The 19,537-nt window shown below is 39.2% G+C and overlaps 1 protein-coding gene across 42 annotated transcripts in view; it reads left to right on the top strand.

Moving 5' to 3' along the window:
* Positions 1-19,537, top strand: part of ZBTB20 (zinc finger and BTB domain containing 20) — an 846,256-nt gene that overhangs the window by 717,805 nt on the left and 108,914 nt on the right. The window contains exon 1 of one of the 42 annotated variants that reach the window (XM_043474955.1): positions 12,223-19,033. The exons of the other annotated variants lie outside the window; for them this stretch is intronic. The gene's annotated coding sequence lies outside the window, so the exon portion shown is untranslated. Of the gene's footprint in view, positions 1-12,222; positions 19,034-19,537 lie in introns of those variants that run through there. 42 annotated transcript variants of the gene reach the window in all.

The following is a 19,537-nucleotide window of genomic DNA, read 5'->3' as shown; positions in this document are numbered from 1 at the left end:
TAGTCTGAACATGTCTGATCTCATCTGGAATCTAAAGCTAAATCTAAATCTAGGTGGGCCTGTAATAATACCAGAAAAAGAACACATGTATCTTTTGTGCAACCTTTTTTTTTTTTTAACAAGGCTTCCAAAGGGAGTGACAAAGAAGTAGGTTCTTCTCTTGCTGAATCAGTAGTCATACTTTGCTCCAGGAAATATATATTTCCAGTTGTTTTGTGTTGTTTTGTTTCATTTTCTAGTTGTCATCCCTGTGGAAGTATATTCTTTCCTGTCGGTGATTGTTAACACTTTCCATTTTTCAGAATGCTCTATATCCATTAACTCCATTTGATGTTTCCTCACTTGCTTACCTTTTTCAAGTCTGCGATGACCCTCTCAGACTTTGCAATTCTTATTGATTCTTTTCAGAATTTATTTATTCATTAGCTGTTTGTTATAGTTATGGTGGAGATAATCTCATTTTTCAGGCCTTTATAACTATCCAAATAAATTTCATTTTGAGGTGAAGTTTCTCATAGTTTTTCTTGACTCAGAACTGAACTTGTCTTGTGTCTTGCAGAAGCTTGAAGAAAAGCCAATTAGCCGTTTTTTGAGAACTAAATATTCTAAGAAATGCAAATGAAATTTTTTACAAAATACATATTGTGCATCTATGCAGTGCTTTTATATTTTTTTCTTTCCATGATTTAAAACAGAACTGGAAAATTAAATGTATTTTTTAAAAAGAAAAAAAAACCTGCCAGGTTAATTTGATACTTTAAATGCCCAATTTAAAATAATTCAAAGTTTTCATTTCTATGTAACATAGCATCTTTCAATGTCAGTCAGTAATACTTTGTGCAAATACACATACACACACACACAGCTTCACTTTACATTTACATTAATTCTATTTTTGCATAAAAGAGGATTAGCATTCATCCAAACTTTTATTATTACATTTTAGTATTTTTCTGTAATTTAGAAATCCAACTAACTGTTGCTTCCTTCTGATTATTTAATATGTGTACATACTTATCACTGTCTTTTTGTATTCTAATAATTTAGCTTAACTTATGAAGTATTTTTATGTCTTACATACCCTTGAATCTTATGCAGCTATATTAACATTCGGGTTTATTCAGATACGATTTGCTTTGTTCCGTATTAAAAATTTTTTTCCTTTTTACTTTCTCAATCTAACAAGACTATGGCTATTTTTTCTTATATATGATTTCTATATGTCTTCAGTATTCTGAAGAAGGAACTTTGTTAACCTCATGATACCCTGGAAAGCTTTCAAACAAGTAGAAGTAGTCTTTACCTTGCTGCTCCCCACTCTGCTTGCTCTCACTGAACCACCCTTCGCCACCAGCAACCCTGAAAACACAACAATAGTAAACACGGTATGATAAATTTTCTGATCATAGAACCAGGAAATACCAAAGAAAATTGTGGCATATGTAGGAAAATGCCAAGTGCTTCCCCAGTCAGATCAGCTGTTTTTGTACTTTTTTTTTTTTTCTCTCCTGAATTTTGTTTGTGACTTTTTTGGCTTGCTGAAGCATATCCCCATAATCTTACGAAGCCACAGCAAATTCCCAATGCCACAACAACACTATGCAACTGGGGAGAGCCCAGAAGAGCTGATCCTGGGTGGCTGCAGACTTCCCCAGCGATGATGCAAGGCAAAAGGAATAAGTAGGCTACTCTTCCCTTTGCTTCTTACCTGGGCTGCCAATGGGTCAGGTAGAGTGAATTTTTCTGTTGCTTTCCTGTCAGCTATCTGGGGCTTTTCTTTCTATTACCAATGGTTTTCTACCTTTTCCCGGGTATGATTTATACAGCAGAGCATCCCATTTTTCTTTTATGTTGAAACATGGAAAGCTTTGGAGATTGGGAAGGGCGAAGGAAAGAGACTCGGGGTAACTGGAAAGTATTCAAAATGGCATCAGACTCAAAGCTGTTTGGGGGGTCTGTAACTTTTCAGTTATCCTCAGAGTCTTTAAGAGGTTGAAAGTGGTGAATGGGATAACTATAGGGTACAAACTGTGATCTAACTGATTCAGTAGATGGAGCTCTTCCCCCTAAGTCTGTATTTAAGTTAACGTCCCACTCTGGTGTGTGGGGCTCTCTGTTTCAAGGTGTGTCATGCTACACACGGAAAATCAAGGGCTTAGAATGCTAGAGAAGAGATTTCGTGACTCTTCAAAAAAGAGTAAGCATTTCGCTCTGAAACATGAAACAGCACAGGGGAGAAATAAGGATGGGGTGGGAACTGAAGGTTATATATCTAAATTTCTCCCTATGTTTGTTGATGTTCTTAAGTGTGAAGTTAAATCGTAACAGTTTTTATAAAAGTGATTATTACTGTAAACGTAGAAAGATGTATTGTAACATATAGGATTTGGACTGTGTTGGTTACAAATCTTCCAGGCTATATGAACTGTGCAGATCTCCTCTCATTTGATTCTGCAAAGGAATCTTAATACTGTAATGCAGTTGTTTCATCCAATTAGTCTAGGGAACCTGGCTGAAATGTGACAAATTCTGAATTGTGACAGTGCAGAGGAGGGCAAAGCAGCAGTGTTAGGAAGGTTCCTTTATGGAAGCCAAAATATTTTCAGCGATAACTGGAAATAAATCTTCAGTATACCTGCTTTAATATGGAAAGAACTACTTGTTTATTTCTGTTTAAATTAATTGAAATGAATAACGGCGTAAAATTTGCTTCGGTGTTATATTATTCTCAGTAACAATAGGATAAGTTTGATCATGTCCTTCCCTGGTACCGGATGGGAAGATATATGTATTCTGTATGTAGTAAATGATCTTTCTTAGTGGAATGTCTTCTCCCAGATTGGAGATATTACTGAATATCTCTTGTAAATCTTGATAAGATCATTTGGCCAAAGTAGAACTGGGCTTGGCTTTAATACCAAAAGAAATAGCATTTTTAAGGGACTTGGATTTCCTTTGCATACCACGTGTCTGAGTCCGATACAGTCCAGGAAAATAGAGAGGATGAGACGAAATTATTCCTAAGCAGCCGCCGTAGGCCAAACACTGAAACAGTGCCAACCTGGACCAATCAGGCCAGCTTCTCAGAAGATACATGCTTTTGTCAAACACTTACATGAAGAGAAAGAGGGGGGAAGCCCCTGAAATTGCATTCATATGAATGATTCTTCCCTAATTTCAATAAAGTTCATAGCAATAGATGCAGTAATTTTATTACTTTTTTTTTGTTGAAAAGAAGAAAATGTCAGTTTTTTTGTCCAGCTAAGGATCTCTGAATGCTGTACTCTGACATCTTTTGAACAAAACTATCCTTTTGAATTTAAGCAAGTGAAAAACTTCTCACAGAGAGCAAAGAGTAAAATTGATGGAAACTCAAAATCAATTCCAAACCCATTTCTGGCATGATGAGAATAACATTTGTGCTGTGTTTAAAGCAGTTTAAAACAAGAAAATGATAAAATGATCAATATACTTAAAGCCAAAAATAACCAGGAGAAAACGATCTGTAATCCATTCCTAGACCTGAAACTCTACACTTTTGATTGAACATGAAAATAAACAAATATATCTTTTATAAGGTGGCATTTGTAAGCCTTATAATATAAAGAAATGATGAGATGCCAAGCTTTCAACTCTACTTAAGCTATGTTTTCAGAGTTTAGCCAAAAAAATTTTTCTATACTTAAAACTATTGTAGATTTATTTATTTGTACATACCCTGACCATAGAAAGAGCAAAAGTTGAGGAATATATAGAAGGTCACAGTGGACTGCATTGTCACTTCACAGTCTGTGTATATTCTTTATCTTGAAAAAAATGAGGTAAAAGCTACAGCAAAAAAATATTTTAGGCTATATCTGAGAGTCAGTGAATTAGTCATTGTGGAACAGACTGAATTCTCTTCAAAAATACCTTGACTCCTAATTAATTTATTAAATTCAACACACACATAAATATAAATCATGTAAATTTTATCCTTATTGCTTTACTATACTAGAAGACTAATTTGACATCAATATATTTCGAACCTATGGATTCCAGGTCAGTGAAGTGCCACTTTCCAGGTTTCTAAAAACCTCTCTAGACTTAGGTTTTGCCCCAAAGAATGATTTTCTACCAGTCTTTCCAGAGTCATTTGACTGGCTAGTTATTTATTGATCAGATAAAATGAAATTGTCCTTCTGGATGAAGAAATCCTGGCTGAAAAATTAAAATGACAACAAATCACATAAGCACATTTAATTTCGTTGACCTAAGGTGCAGTAGGAATGATGATAATTCTAATGAGCACTGTGACGAATGTAACTACAAAGAAGCATGCTTGATTACATCAGTAAGACTAACCTCAGTGGCCAAGGTCAGAAGGGTGAGATATAGAAGTCATGACAGAGTGGAAGCTAATGATGAAAGTTATTGGAGATGCTTAAAGCTTATAGCTGGCTGTGGAATTAACAGATACCGCCCCCTCCAAAAAAAAACCAAGTTAATTTTAGAAGTAGATAGAAAGGCAATACTTTTTCCTTCTAGAATCAGAATTTGCTTTTGCAGAGAATTTTAACAACCTCCTAAGCTTTGGCTATGGCTGTCCAGTGTGATAATAGTTGTAAAGAGCTGTTATGTACATTTGCTTAAAGATTCATGTAAGTGTAATTGTTATAGCAACTTATTCTATTGTTTGAAGTTGAAAAGCTCTGCTTTAAGTGTCGACAAAGCAAGTGTCAGCATCATAGAATCATAATCATGGCATCTTAGAGCTTGAAGGAGCCTTAGATATCTCAATAAGGATGAGTGGATTAGCAAACTCTCCAGAAAAGTATACTGAATATCTGGTGCAAGACCATGCAGAATTTTTTAAAATATATAATTCATATATTACGACTTACATTTTTAAAACACCATTTAAAATAAAAGCTTAAAAAACAGAGAAACTGAATCTCCACGAATTCATCTTGACTAGTGGTGCTATACATGGGATTCTGTAAACCAGTGGTTCTAGACAGAGAAGAATGGCAAATTTTTGGAAGAGCACAAGATTTTATTTTCACCAGAGGATCAGGGTGTTCAACAGAAGAAGAAATGCTCTTTGAGTATTTGAGCATTTGACCATGCTAATAAGAAAATGTAAACAGAGAAATGATAAAACTTTCTCAAGATGAGGAAGGCAAATTGTACTACAATTCAAGTTTTCTAGCTACTACTCTATACCATAAGCCTGACCCCTAAAACAAATTTTTTAAAAAAATAAATAAATAAAATTCCAGAAGTAATTGAAGAAGAAAGCAGAGTAACCAAGACTTTAGGGTTCCTATTTTGATACCAATAATCCTATTATATATGGGGCAAGGGTCAAATATGTGTGATAAGGGTACAGCATTCTGGGAAATGAAAGAAATTGCACCCACCCTGGGACTCCCTGGACACTCTCTGCTCCTAACATTGCTCCCCCTACATGGTCCTCATGTCCCCTCCAAGGTAAGCTTGTATTTCGTTTCTCTTCTTCCCTCTATTCCCACCAATGGAAAAAAAGAAAGAAAAAGAAAGAAAAAAATTTTTGAGAAATTGTAGTCAGAAAATACTTTAGAAAGAAGTCCTTCTTTTTAGAAATCTTCCTGTACATATCAATGTATCTTACCATCTTATCAAATATGAGTTCTAATCAGAGAGTGCTGTGTTAACTAGGCTACTCCTTGTCTCCTAAGCACACACCACATTCCCACACCCCTGTTCCTTTCCCCTGGTGATCCCAAGCAGAAGCAATTCTGCCTTCTTTATTTCTACAATACTCTGTCCTTGAATGCTTTTGTCATGTCTTATAGATTAGCCATTTGTGTGTTTATTTATAATGTAAGGAACAGGTCTATGTAATTTGGGATAATGCCCTTAATTTCACTGGGCCTCAGTTTCCACATCTGTAAAGGAGGAAAATGAACACTACTAACTACCTTGCTGGGAAATTGTAAGAATTCCTGAAATGGAGTATATAGAAGGCTTAGCAACATGACTAGCGAGTAGTCATCGCTCCATATCATTGTTGTTGTTACTATTACTATTGTTAAGATTCCCTTTCCCTTCAAGCAACAAACACAATGACTTTTACTTAATAGGAACTGAATAAAAATGTATCAAATCTTTTTATATAAGTTCATAGGTCCCATTACTTCCTTACAAAAATCTTTCCATTTTTTTCCTGTAAGTTTAGAATAGTCAGCCCTGGCTGACCTGTGGATACCATAAAAGACAGCAGTATTGCTCACTCTAAACTGTCGGTTCTGCCTTCCCTTTCAGGTTCCCCACAGACCCCCCAACCGTGCAGGACTGCTCTTTGAAGCATCTCCAAAAGTGTCAGCTTATAGTTCTGGTTCATGTGATTAATGAGCTGGTTATACCACTGTCTGCAGCCTGAACTAGAAACTTTCACTTTGGAGAGCAGGTCAAGATATCGAATTTAATTTTAGTTGCATCTGTTATAAGCCAATTGTGTATTCATTACATTTATAGATTCCCTCTCCAGCCATATATTTTCATGGCTGTTGAGAGCACCTGAATCTGTGTTGAATGTCCTTAGATTTTACTTTGGGGACCAGAAAATAATACAGTGAGACATTTTTGATAGCTAGCTGTCATCTTTGGCATTTTTCTCTTTTAGTGTCTAATTTGGTATGTTTGAAGAAGGGGGCAAGTATAGAATTTTTTGTCTTAAATTGAATGTGGTCTGATAATTCTGTATCAATGAAATCTAGGGTCTATGCGATTCATCTTCACATTTCTGTTTTCTGGGCATACAACTCCATTCTGTGGAAATGAGAGACTTCTAAAAACTGGAAATGAAAAATAACTTGGGGCATGTCAGGGTAGAGATATAGCATTAAATGTATAGGGTCAGCTGTAGGAAGGATGGCCTGCAAGGTCGACTCGGAATGTGTATGGACCTGACTGGTTCTTTGGGGGTTACAGTGAATAGTGAGAAAATTTAAAGGGGCAGGTCACATGGCCATAGTCAAGGAGATTCTGACAGCAGGGGTGTTCAAATCAGGAAGAATGCTGCATCTTTATCAGCCAGAAGTTCCATTTATTTGAGAGGGAGTTGGTATTTGTGACGGGAACAAGGTCACATTTAGTAGAACTGATAATTCAATAAAGGGTTCTGACTTTGCCAGAGTAATAGTGTTGGCATCAAGAGAAGAAAGTTTTGCAGATTTCTCTGTGTGCACTTGCTGTTACTGGTGTTCCTGGTGGGTGGCTGAATCATCCTGATGGCATTCAACAAGAACCAGCTGCTGAGAATATTAAAATGCAAGCATTTATTCCTCTAGAGAGACAGTAGCATCTGCAAAGTTTTCCTATCTTGATAGTACAGATAATCCCAGGGAGCATTCTCTAGTAGTTTTAACTCTCTATTCATTTATACATTTTCATTTTATCATTATTGTCAGTATCTCAAATTCCAACAGGAGAGAAGAATGCCTGAATCCACACCAGGTTGTAGAGACAAATAGGAAGCACTTGACCAAGGACGTAGGGTTGCCTCTTGGGCTTTACCTTGAATTGTGATTCTCAAGAGAAGAAATTAGCATTTTTCTCCCTTGGCTCATCTTCACAGCAAAGGGCTACTCTTAGTCTTCAGAGCTCCACCAGCAGGAAGGGAAGGCCTTGGACTTCCCCACCTTCAATACAGGCTTCATTGGAGCTTTCCTTTTTACTTGTTAAACTTGTGAATTTGTTCCTCTCTTCATGTGATTTGTTGTTGTCTTGTTTTGTTGAGCTAGCAACAACAGTTGGGGGGAAAGGGCAGTACAGAAAGAAAGTTTGGACTCGGAAATCTACAAGGTCTTTTCCATCTCTAATATTTATGAATAATGTATTGAACTGATGGAAAAAATGTTGAATATGTTCATTATGACTTATATTCACCAGTGTGTTGCCTAGAATATAAAAGAGCAAAGCAGTTGCAGCATAACTAGTTCCTTACAATAAATGTGCTGGTATGACAGAGCTCTGTAGCCTTTCCTATTCCACTGTGTGTCGTCCCCAGACTCACGCTCTACGTGACTGAGTGGCAACTGCGGACTGGATACAGAATGGGATGACAGCCAGCCCAGATTCTGTAGGGAACTGGGACGTTCCTTGTGGAGTCTGGGTCCTAAACCGTAGCAGCTTGCTTGAAGGTCTTGACTGAGCAGTGTCCATTGAGAGAAATCACTGAAGCCAGTTTCACATCACAGATGCGACTCGGGTGCTGTTTGTTATATTGCTGGGCTTGCAGTTCTTATCATCAGAGAAGAAACATCATTTTGTCCCTTCATTAAAAAACAATTAGTACGGGTAACAAATTTCTTGGCAATATTACATTCTAATATAAAGGACTAAGAGTGGTAGATACTTCAGAACTAAGTAACTCATCACACTTACCTTCAAATTTTATTTTATATCATTCTCTATCAGTTTTCTTTCACAATTGTGCTTTGTTTAGGACTTATTAAAACCAAATTGTATTTCCCAAGTATTTTGTGAGATAACATTGTGAAACATTAACCAGAAGCATGAAAAGAGGCAAGAAGTTGAGGATATTTTTTATTCACATAAATAATTAGCAAAATAGATAATAAAGAATTAAAGTGATAGCAAAACAGTCTTTCCTTGGCCAAATAACAGCCAGGCCAATATTTTAAATCAAATATAGCACCATGAGCATCAAGCAAATATGTACCAAAATAGAGAAGGACTATCTGAGGTCAAGAACTTAGAGGATGTAGCCCTAGTGTAGAACAGAGGACAGCTCCAAGTTGCAGCACTTCACAGAAAGGTGCAGCAGAAAGGTTTGGCCCATGTCTAAAGTCCCAGGAGGACAACAGAGAATTGACAAGTGTGTTCTGCCTCAGAGAAGCCTTTGCTTCTTCTTAAGTCAACTCAGAACCAGTAGACTAGCTCTTGTGAATGGTGAGTCCAAGACCTCACTTGTACCCATATCAACTGTTACCATGACATTAACTCAAACCCACTGTTTCAGTATTATTTATCATTATTACCTTTCAGAGATGATTTTTTTTCTTATGCTTTCTGAAGAGCTAAAATCCATCTAAACTCATGAAGAGCAAACATAAACTTAGAGCAGCCACATTTACCAATAGTTTATAATGATCTCAGAGGGGAGGAAGAGAGAGGGAGAAAGAAAGTACCAATGGAAAAGAAAGAAGTGTAAGATCTTTTTTCAGGAAAGTTGCCTTGCCAAACATTTAGATCAAGTTGCTCAAAAGCAATAATGGCTACCCAATTCCAGAGTGGTATAACCTGAGGACAGATGTGACAGGTTTTGTTTTTTTTTTTTCATCTCCACCCTTCCTTATGGGACAAATCACTTAACCTGTCTATGTAATAGTGTATTTGTCAAACAAATAGAAAACCATCTATCCTCATCTCCTTCACAGCGGTATTGCTAAGGCTGATTGTGCACACATATATAAATGTATATATTATAGCTATCTATTTCCAGCAGGGGAGAATGATTTCAAAATAAATGAATCAGGATTTTATATATGCATCTGTGGTGAAGGTCAATCACTATATTTTTTAAGATCTCTTCTGCTAATTACCAATTGTTAAAAGTGTTAGTGGCTCCATTGTGTCTGACTCTTTGCGACCCCATGGACTATAGCCCTCCAGGCTCCTCTGTCCATGGAATTCTCCAGGCAAGAATACTGGAGCAGGTTTCCATTCCCTTCTCCAGGGAATCTTCCCGAACCAGAGGTCAAACACAGGTCTCCTGCATTGCAGGCAGATTCTTTACTGACTGAGTCACGAGGGAAGCCCTACCAATTGTTAAAACACTTGAAAATGATGACCAAGCCTATATCACCTCTGTGGAATGGAAGACATTTTGAAAACTAAGTGTAACTGGACAGAGTCAAATGCATTTCCATCTACTTATGGACCCTAATGGCCTTACTCAAGGCAGTACAAACGTGTTAAGCAAAACAAAAGATTAGTTTTGTCAATAGATATCTTTTTTAAGAAAAGTCCTAAATCAAGGTCTAGTATCAAAGTATAATTCTGGCTGTAGACATGAACTAGTTCTCTATATTAGACACGTTTTTTAGAAAATGGAACAGGGATATATAGTTAGGAGAGGGTCAGCGTCAGCCCACACAAACATCCCAGGCATCTGCCCAGGCTCTTGGTCTGTCCCTGTGAGAACCAGGCTCAGTATATATAAAGCCCCTAAGACCATTGGGAAAGAGGCCACATTGATCTATTCAGTACTGCTGTTATTCTTTTGATGTTCATCTTGGCTATTTAATCTCTGCTTTCTATATACAGACCTCTGTGGAATGATAATGACGTGAGGAGGGCAGGTGAAGATAAATAAATGTGATTTTTTAGACATGACCATTACCCTCTAATAACTTTTCTCTGGCCCATTCCAAGCATCCAGGAAAGAGAAACTTAGCTTCCATGGAGAGTGAAGTCATAGCTCCAACTTAGCATAATGAGACAGACAGACAGAAAGAGAGCAAGTACACAGTTAGTGAACCCAGCAAGTTTCTACTGGGCTAAGACCAGGTTCTCATGTTTCCTCTTTTTTTTCCAAACTGAAAAGACTTATTGTGGTAATTCACCTGTTTTCTGAGCTTGTATGCACATGCCCAAGACCTGCTCAAGGTAAGGCCAGAAAGATATCAGGGGTAGGACTTATATCCAGGAAACTCAACTTCTTTTTCATTATTTTTGCTTGTTTTTCATTTTTCCAGGAATATTTGTGTTTTTATGTTTCAATTCCCAGATATTGACATCCTGGCCATCTTTAGGTTGTAACAGAAGTGGGGATTGGTGGATGTAACAAATGACAGAAGCCAGCACAACTGCAATCTATCAAACATGTTGGCAGACCCCAGACCATTCTGATCCTCCCTGCAGAATTCAGTTGCATCCATACCCTAATAAGACAGGGTGAACTGAGAATTTTGAGAGTGGTGGTGCATCTTTCTTAATTTAGGCCTTGGTGACAATGGGACTTGAGTGCCTTGGTGAAAACAATACAGCCAGAATTAAGACCACCTTCCTGTCTGTACAACCTGTGCAGTCACACTGAGCCCTGCACTCAGAAGGGGTTTAATGTGCTGCTGTTGTTGTCTTGAAATTCTTAATGATTTTTAATAAGGGATCCTGCATTTTCATGTTGCCTTGTGCCCCACAGATTGTATAGCAGATCCTGCCTGGAATTTATCTTTTCCTAGCATGCCAACTGAAGGTATCAGTCACATATCCTCTTCTACTGAAAATGAACCTCTTTCTCAATTTCTCAGAAGCTAATTCCTGCATTCAGCTCTGAAGATTTCTATCTGTACATTATGGTTCAGAAGAACCCATCTCTCCTTCTTTCCTGCAAACACCTCAAGCTGGTTATCATCCAGATGGTCTTTTGTTGTAATCAGAAATGTTGTAGTGGTCTCAGCCAAATATTATTTTTGCTAGAGATTGATACTTGGGAGAAATAGTTGTGGTAATGAAGTATTTGCCTGTTATTGAATAGTTAAAATAGACTTCAACGATTCAATGGAGATTTTAAACAGGGCATCTAGCATTCAGCCTTATTTTAGACTAGGATTTTCCATCCATTGTGTGATCAAACACATCCATGTAGGCTAAAAACAATTTCCTCTCCCAGCTCTAGCCTTGCCTTCGTGCTCTCTTAAGTTCCTACCATGGCTGCTGCTTTCTCATGACCCATTCTGCCTTCAGCTCCTATCAATCTTTCCTTCCTTCTTACCCCAAACTGGCATTAGGAGGAGGGAATTCCTCTCTTTAATCTACATACAACATCTAATGAGAATGATGCTGTTGAATTTGGTGCTTTCACACCCCTGACACCACCTTGATGAGTGTGAATGACAGGGATGTAAGGTCATGACCAGATCCCATACAAGTGTCTCCATGTGTCTTTAATGAAGGTTGGTGGGACTAGGTCTTAACCAGAAGAATTCAAAGCTCCTGACTCCCAGCCAGATTTACCCTTGATGGTTCAGGGCATCCTCAATATTCCCAAAAGATATATTCTAGATGACTGGTTTGTAAACCAGTTTCTAAGCACCCATCATCAGGTGCATGTGCATGCTAAGTCCCTTCAGTCATGTCCAACTCTTTGTGAGCCGTGGACTGTAGCCCACCAGGTGTTCCTCTGTCCATGGGATTCTCCAGGCAAGAATACTGGAATGGGTTGCCGTGCTCTCCTCCAGGGGATCTTGCCGACCCGAGAATCGAACGCGTGTCTCTTCTGTCTCCTGCATTGGCAAGCAGATTCCGTAGAACTAGTGCCACCTGGAAAGACCCATGACCAGGAGGAGGAGGAAATATGCCAGAGGAACTCAGAGCTGGGAGAAGGGACCTGACTGGCGACCTTAAGCTAGTTAGCCTCCCTGAACCTATAAAACACTTCCTAACACTAACAGTGTCTCCTGGGTTGCCGGAGACAACCCAGAGAGAGGCTTATCTGACACAAAGCCTCACTCACAGCAGAAACCCAGGAAAGTGAGCCCTTTTTACCCTTCCTGCCTCCTCTCCTGCTGTCCTCTCTTCCACACCTCTGCTCTCCCTCCCTCATGAAAGGAAGGCAGGCAGAAGGAATCTGATGGAGAAGTGGCAGACTGTGGAGTCGCTATAGGTTTAAATTATAGGAGATTAGAATAACCTTGATTTGCCAGGTAGGCTGAAGTTTGCAAGTTTTCAAATCAGCTGACCTCCTGTCTAGTGATAACACAACTGTGGCACAGAGGAAAGCTCAAAACCATGATTCAGAGACCATAGGGTCTCTCAAGAAATTTTTCAGCGGTTCACTAGCTCTGGACGGGCCCCTGAGCAGAAAATGCTAAACAGATTGAGAACTTTTCGATCATGGCCACCCCCTTTTTCCTCTCCTCTGACTCAGGGACCCAGGGTCCTTGTGTTTATCTGATTTTTTTCCTTCAACCTCTCTGTTCCAGAATTATCCCTCTCCCCACCCCCCAGCTCCAATTCAAAACTACTTTACACTGAGGTAACTCTGGGATTTGAAGCCATCAGAGGACCCAAGCATGAGGGGTTCAGTCACCCTAAGATACGTTAGCCTCACAGAAGAAGTGTTGAAAATTGAACTGTACCTCATTAACAAGGGGGCTTGTGCTCCTGGCCCCAGGGAGGTGGCCTCTCTTTGGAGCCAGACTATCTGCCTGGAATCAGCTGTGCCCTCATACAGCTGTGCCCACCCCTCTGCCTCTTTATCTTTGGTCACATATGTGATATGAACTCAGAGAAGCCGACTTTCTTCCTGGGAGAGAAGAAGGGGTGAAAAAATGTAGGTTTACATAGTGAATAATCAAAACTGGGATAACTGCAGAGGGTCTCTGTCACAAAAACATGCTGTGATATCATTTCTTTATATAAAAGTAAATTTCTACCTTGGAGAGCCAAGGCTCTGACAGGTATAGTTATGAATGTAGTGTGCATGAGTTTAAAACCCCACTGCTTTGAGATTGGTCAAGGCTGTTATCTCCTGTGATCTCTGAGCATTTTGCAAATTTGAATAATCAGTCATCTTGAGTTTCCTCTTTTGCATAGGAGGGTACGAAGGCTCATATGGGACATGGCTTTTTTTTTCCAGGTCAACTGAGCAGCAGAGCTGAGTTGCGGGCCCCTAGCCCCTAGGGAAGTTTAGCTTTTCTACCTGAGAACTGGGGGAACTCCTAAGACCTCCTCTATCCACGGCTGCCAGCTTCTCCATCTTCTAGCATTTCTCTTGACTAGTTGTTGCTCCTGTGATGTTAGAGAAAATGTTAGCAGGAGAATCAAAGGGAGGAGATGGAACATTAGGGGAACATTAGCAACTATTGAAAAGACATTTTGACCTATTTCTGTAGTTATCAATTTAATAGTATTTGTTGCCAGGAAATGCACTGATGGCAGGTGGGAGGTTGGATTGCACTAGCAGCCAGCCTGCTCTCAGGGGCCCTCCAGTTTCAGGAGGTGGTAATTCTAGTTAATAAAAGGGTGAACTTCAAACACATTTTAACCAAATCAAATTGTAGCAGGAAATATCATATTACTGATATTCAGGCCGACTCACAGCTGGTAATATTAGTCAGTATATAGGCCCCAAATTCTGACTTTTCAGCATTTTCAGATATGTTTTTGGCAGTGAGAGAGTCCCCCAGGCACATTGTTATGTAGGAATAGGAGATTTTTAACTAACATAGAAGCTAGCCTAAATGAAAAATTCTTTATTCTTGTTAGACTTTTTATAAGATTGTCAAATATTCAAATAATATGTAACCAAGCCAAACTTCAGGTGGTTGATAGGAAATCTCCTAGAGCCAGGAGTTTTAATTTTTTTTTGTTTTGTTTTGGTTTTTTTCTATGACATGTTGGCAAATGATAAAAGCAATTCACTCTGCTAACCAGAGATGCTGGGCAGAGTTCCCCCAACACTGATTTCATGCCATGAAAAGCACAAGGCACGGAAAAGAGTTCAGGCTTTGTGTCCTACCACTCAGATTTGAATCCCAGCTTAGCCTCTGCTAGCTGTGTGACCAGAGGATGCTCACCTAACTTCTCTGAACCTTAGGCTTCTCACTAAGAAAATGGGCAAAATATCAACCTCTCATAGTTAGCATGAGGATCAAATGAGATGACATATGCAGAGAAATCCACATATGAAGGAAAACCAATGAGCATATACCAAGTGTTCAAAGATGATCATTATAATCATCTACCCTTTTTGCCTCTGTGGTTTGCAGGTTTTTTTTCCAGTAAAATGCATGGCTTTTAATATGATAATAAAATTCAGCACTGCTATAGATACCCTGCAGACTGATCTGGTCAGTCCTTTCTGAGTGAATAGCTGTTGGCCACTTCATCTTAGCCCCAGTTAACCTAGACTTCTCTTTATCCCTTCTCTGGGTTCATACAGTCAGACCACAAGACACATCTTAAGCAAATCAACTAGACCCCTTGATAACACAGACTCAAGGTAAATGAATAGAATCAAGACAGTAGATCACATGGCAGCTAGAACTTTCCATGGCCCTTCTTCACCTGTTCTACTCCAGCTCATCTTAAATTAGGAGAGATGTCAGGCATCTTTCTGTGGGACTGCCTCCTGCCCAGATTTTTTTTTCTAAACTTTCTCCATGTGCCTGAGTCTGAGATTTTCACAGAGATTAATTCTGATTTGGTTCGCCTACACTTTTGAAGCTCTAAAAGCTTTCCATTGTGGGCAGATTGTCTCAAATACTGTATTTGAGGATGGAAAAAGAAAACTCTGCCCAAATGTAAGCACCATTGAATCAAAGAAACAGTATTTTTTTTCTCAATTGCATTCTTTGAAGATCCAGACAACCTTGAATTCTTTACAAAAGGCACATCAGTAAAGCCACCCTCACTGTTAAAAAGACACAGAGAAAGAGAGAGAGACCAACTACAGAAAGCCACTATTGGTGATGTAAAAGGCTAGAGTGTCCAACAGAAAAAAAAAATTGAAAAAGAAGGTGATTCTATAGATAGAACCCAGACCTAGAAGTCAGGACACTCAAATTCTGTTTCCTGCTGAATGGTAACCTGCCTTCTTGTGTGGATCCCTACATAGCTGCCACCCCCCAACTCCATTGTCATTGTTTCTGGGGATCATGGATTCTGACTCATCCACCTAAGGCCAGGCGAGGGTTTTCATTTGCTGCTGTTCTGAAAAACATTGTGATTTCTGTACCAATGGCATTCTGCATGGGCAGAGTGTTTTCCTCACTTGCAAGGAAGAGCCCTGAATTATACCTCCCATTACTCTGAAGTGGATATAAGACAGAATTTCTGATAATTCTATGGGGAAAAAAATATGATGCCATTGTAATGCCAAATTTGAACAGTGAATTAATAATCACCTGAATATCTAGGGCTAAGGCAGAACCACTGATCTGGCCTAACATCCGTATTGATTCCTCTTTCAGCCATGCAAGTTCTTGGTCAACATTGATTGCAGGACAACTCAGTGTGAGAGGTGCTTTGATCCAGGATACATATCCCTCCCTTCATAGATAGCTAAACCCCTCTGTGTACTGATGGCTGGTGCCTTAAAGTTTGGTTCCACAGTCCCTTCCTTTTTGCGCTTTGAGCAACATTAGTAAATCTATGAGAGGGCTCTGTTCCATAGCCAAGAGGTCTTGCTTCTTCTAAACTGTTAAAGCACTTATTTATGTGTCTTATTTGGCACTGATTACATACTATCCTATACCAGAGTATGTTTCTGTGTGTCTCATTCCTCCTATCACTGCACAGTAAGCTCATAAATACAGAGATTGTATTTATACATAATTTGTATCTCCTTCAACACCTAGAATGTACCATCAGAAATAAAAGGTACATAGTGCATAATATAATTTTAATGAATGAAATTAACAGTAGCATATAAGTATTTGGCAACAAACTAGCATTTCTAAACTCCATAAATGTCAACCCAGAAGGCAGCTTACAGAGTTTATCATTCAATTATATCTGTTAAGCTCTAGGATTTTTCCCCAACTCAGTATTTATAGGTTTCATTCTTCCCTCCTCTTCACTGACAACATTTTCACATAGTAGGTTTTTAATAAATGATTCTTGATTTATCAATTAAAACCATAGAATAAAGCAATAATTTCCAATTTCTTTATGTTGAAATACTTATTTTGATCCCCATCTACACCTTTATTTCAGACCTTGTCAACACTTGCAACACGGGTATCTTGAGATTTCGTTCCACACAGTACCTGGCTAAGGCTTAAAAAATGGTCATGAGTTTTAATTTGGCTTCTTTATCAGGCTTCTTACAGGGCAGAAGAAAAATCTTTTTTTTTTTTTTTTCTGTCTCCTCCTCTTCCTCATAGGAGTGTTATATAGTTGAATGAGACCTAGTCTCTATAAAAGCACTTTAATTTCTGGAACAAATTTGATATCAGATTCATAACATCAGATTGAGGAAGCTTTGGCACCCCGGCACACCAAATAATTGTGAACATCATATGTGTTGATCTTCTGCGTGGACCTGAGGGGTGAAGGGTTTATTACTCCAAGCTTTTACATTAGGTGCACATGACCTAGGTGCATTCACTGTGTCCTCTGCCCAAATGAGACAGCCGATTGCTTAGAGCCTGTCCGGCCACACAAAAGCGTCACCATTACCCTCCAACCTGATTTGATCCTACACCTCAGCCACACAAAATGGTCTGAAACCAGTCATTTCCATGCTAGGTCACAGATTTCCAAATTAGATACATTATTCCAGTTTTGCCTCCCTTCTTTCTCAGAGAGTCTGTCTCGCAGAAAGCCAGGGGAGTCGTCCCAGGCTAGACATTCTGTTGAGTCATGTTTACTGTCCCCCCTCAGAAAGGTTCCAAAAGCAAATGCAAGAGGTTGCGGAACGCAGGGACATGTGGCGTGCATGCTACTGAAGTGAGAGGCATAGCATACACCTGCTTTTTGGCTGTGGCAGGCCATCTTGACTGTGCCATGCCACAAGTTAGCATTTTGGATGAGCAATTGCCATTCTGTTGTTTTCTTCTCAACACATGGTGTTCAAAAACAGTTAAAAGAAAACTGTACCCATTTGCTCATCCCAGAAATCTAAAATTTCAAAGAAGCATGCCAAATTAATTTTCACATAATATTTTCCAAGCTTTTTCTTTGCACTGAGAACTGATATTTCACTTTTTGAACTCACAGTGTCCCGGCCTGAGGTAAATGGGTGCAGTTTCTCTTTAAATGGCATTAAACATATCAAAGCAGGATTATATCTGTCACTGTCTTTTTTTTTTTTTTTTTTTAATGGAATCAAAATCCTTCAGGGAGTGTCCCAAATCCACATTAATGTCTTTGAGTGCTAATGTTTCCACTGGGACTTTTACATTAGCAAAATACAAGTGTGTGAATCCCCCCCACCAACTGCTGTCTGTCTAAGAGAGAGCCGACTGCACCTCCTGTTATTCTCCATGGCCTTCACCTCACCCCTGTCAAGGTGGTAGACGAGGATGCTTTCTTTTCCACCCTTCCCCTCCCCTGTGTGTAACCACACCCCAGAAAAGCTAATGTGAATGCAGGTTCCAGCATGGGAGAATCTTTGGAATCCCAGCTGTGAATTTTATTCAAAAAAGACTAACAGCAGTAGCCATCATTACCATCTATTGAGGGCCTATCACACCTTAAATTTCACCTTTGCTTCTGACAGTGGAAGAAGCAGACAAACCCCTATGACTTCAGGACCAAGCCATCAACATTTTTGCTATTGATTTGGGGATATTGGTCATGTGCCCTTATTATGGCAATACAATCCCTGTCCACCTCAGTGCCACCTTTTTTGTTTCTTTCATAAAGTAATTAAAATGACATGCTGTCAATCATGATTATCAACTGGCAATGAGAGATTGCGGTCGATAAATAATAATTTAAATAAGTAATCATGACATAGTAAATAATAAAAAGGTTCTCACGTCACATTTCTTCTTAGTTGCACCTCTTCCTTGCATTCGGATATACCCTGGGAAGTTACAGTATTTCGAGTATAAATTTGTTTACAATGTGGGGTGGGAGGGCTGGAAAGCCCCTGCGCAGCGTCTTCCTTCTTTCAGCGCCATCCTGGCCACAGAAAGCTTGAGTTCTGCAGCTGATGCTCTGCGAGAGCCATCCCTGGAGAGCTAGGAGCTGAGAGCTTCTAAGCGGGCTCTTCGCATACTTTCACTTTCTGGAGCACTCTGGAGCTCGGCACTACTTCCTTAGAAACTCTTCCTATGCCCCCCTCTCTTCCTTCCCCACTTTTCTTGCCCCCTCTTTCTTTTTCTAGCCCTCAAGCTTGAACTAGAGTGTGTGTGTGTGTGTGTGTGTGAATGGTGGAGCACAGCGGGGAGGAGAATTTCCTGATGCCCCAGCCTACCACTAGGAAAGAAACTCGGTGTTTTTATTTAAACAACCTCTCCCCACAGCTAAGCCTTCATATGTGGAAGAAAAACTCAAACCTTTTTCCCTTCCCACACTTTACGAAGACAAGGTAAGCAGAGGCAGTGATAATGTCAACCCTGGATTGAAAAGGAATCCTTTATGCACAAACTATGTGCTCACCTTTAAATTTTTTTCGAGGAAAAAAAAAAAATCCCTATCATTGGCAACTATTGGAGAATTGATTATGCTAGATTTTTGTGGGAATTGTGCATGTTTTTCTAATACTGAAAGAGTTTGGGGTTTTTATTTATTCATTTGTTTTTAAGCACTAGTTTCACAAAAGCTTTGCAGTGTCAGGTAGACTGCCTTCTATAGCCAGAAAAAAATACCCTTCTGTACATGAGTCATTTGAATTGTCTACATATAATATTCTTTTTTGGTGGGTCCAATGTCAGTTTGTTCGTGCTAGCATGTTTAAATGTCAAGGTGGTAGTAAATGTGTGTTTGTGTAAATTTTAGCAGTGTGTAGCAGTCATTAAAAATATTTTCTGATGGCATTCATAGTTGTTTCACCTCTGGGTTTCCCTCTTAGCAAACTTTGGTAAAGAATACA

This window comes from Cervus canadensis, chromosome 7, assembly GCF_019320065.1.
Source record: "Cervus canadensis isolate Bull #8, Minnesota chromosome 7, ASM1932006v1, whole genome shotgun sequence".
Lineage (NCBI taxonomy): Eukaryota > Metazoa > Chordata > Mammalia > Artiodactyla > Cervidae > Cervus > Cervus canadensis.
Note: the sequence above shows the minus strand (reverse complement) of the source record. Positions and strands in the feature narration are given on the sequence as shown.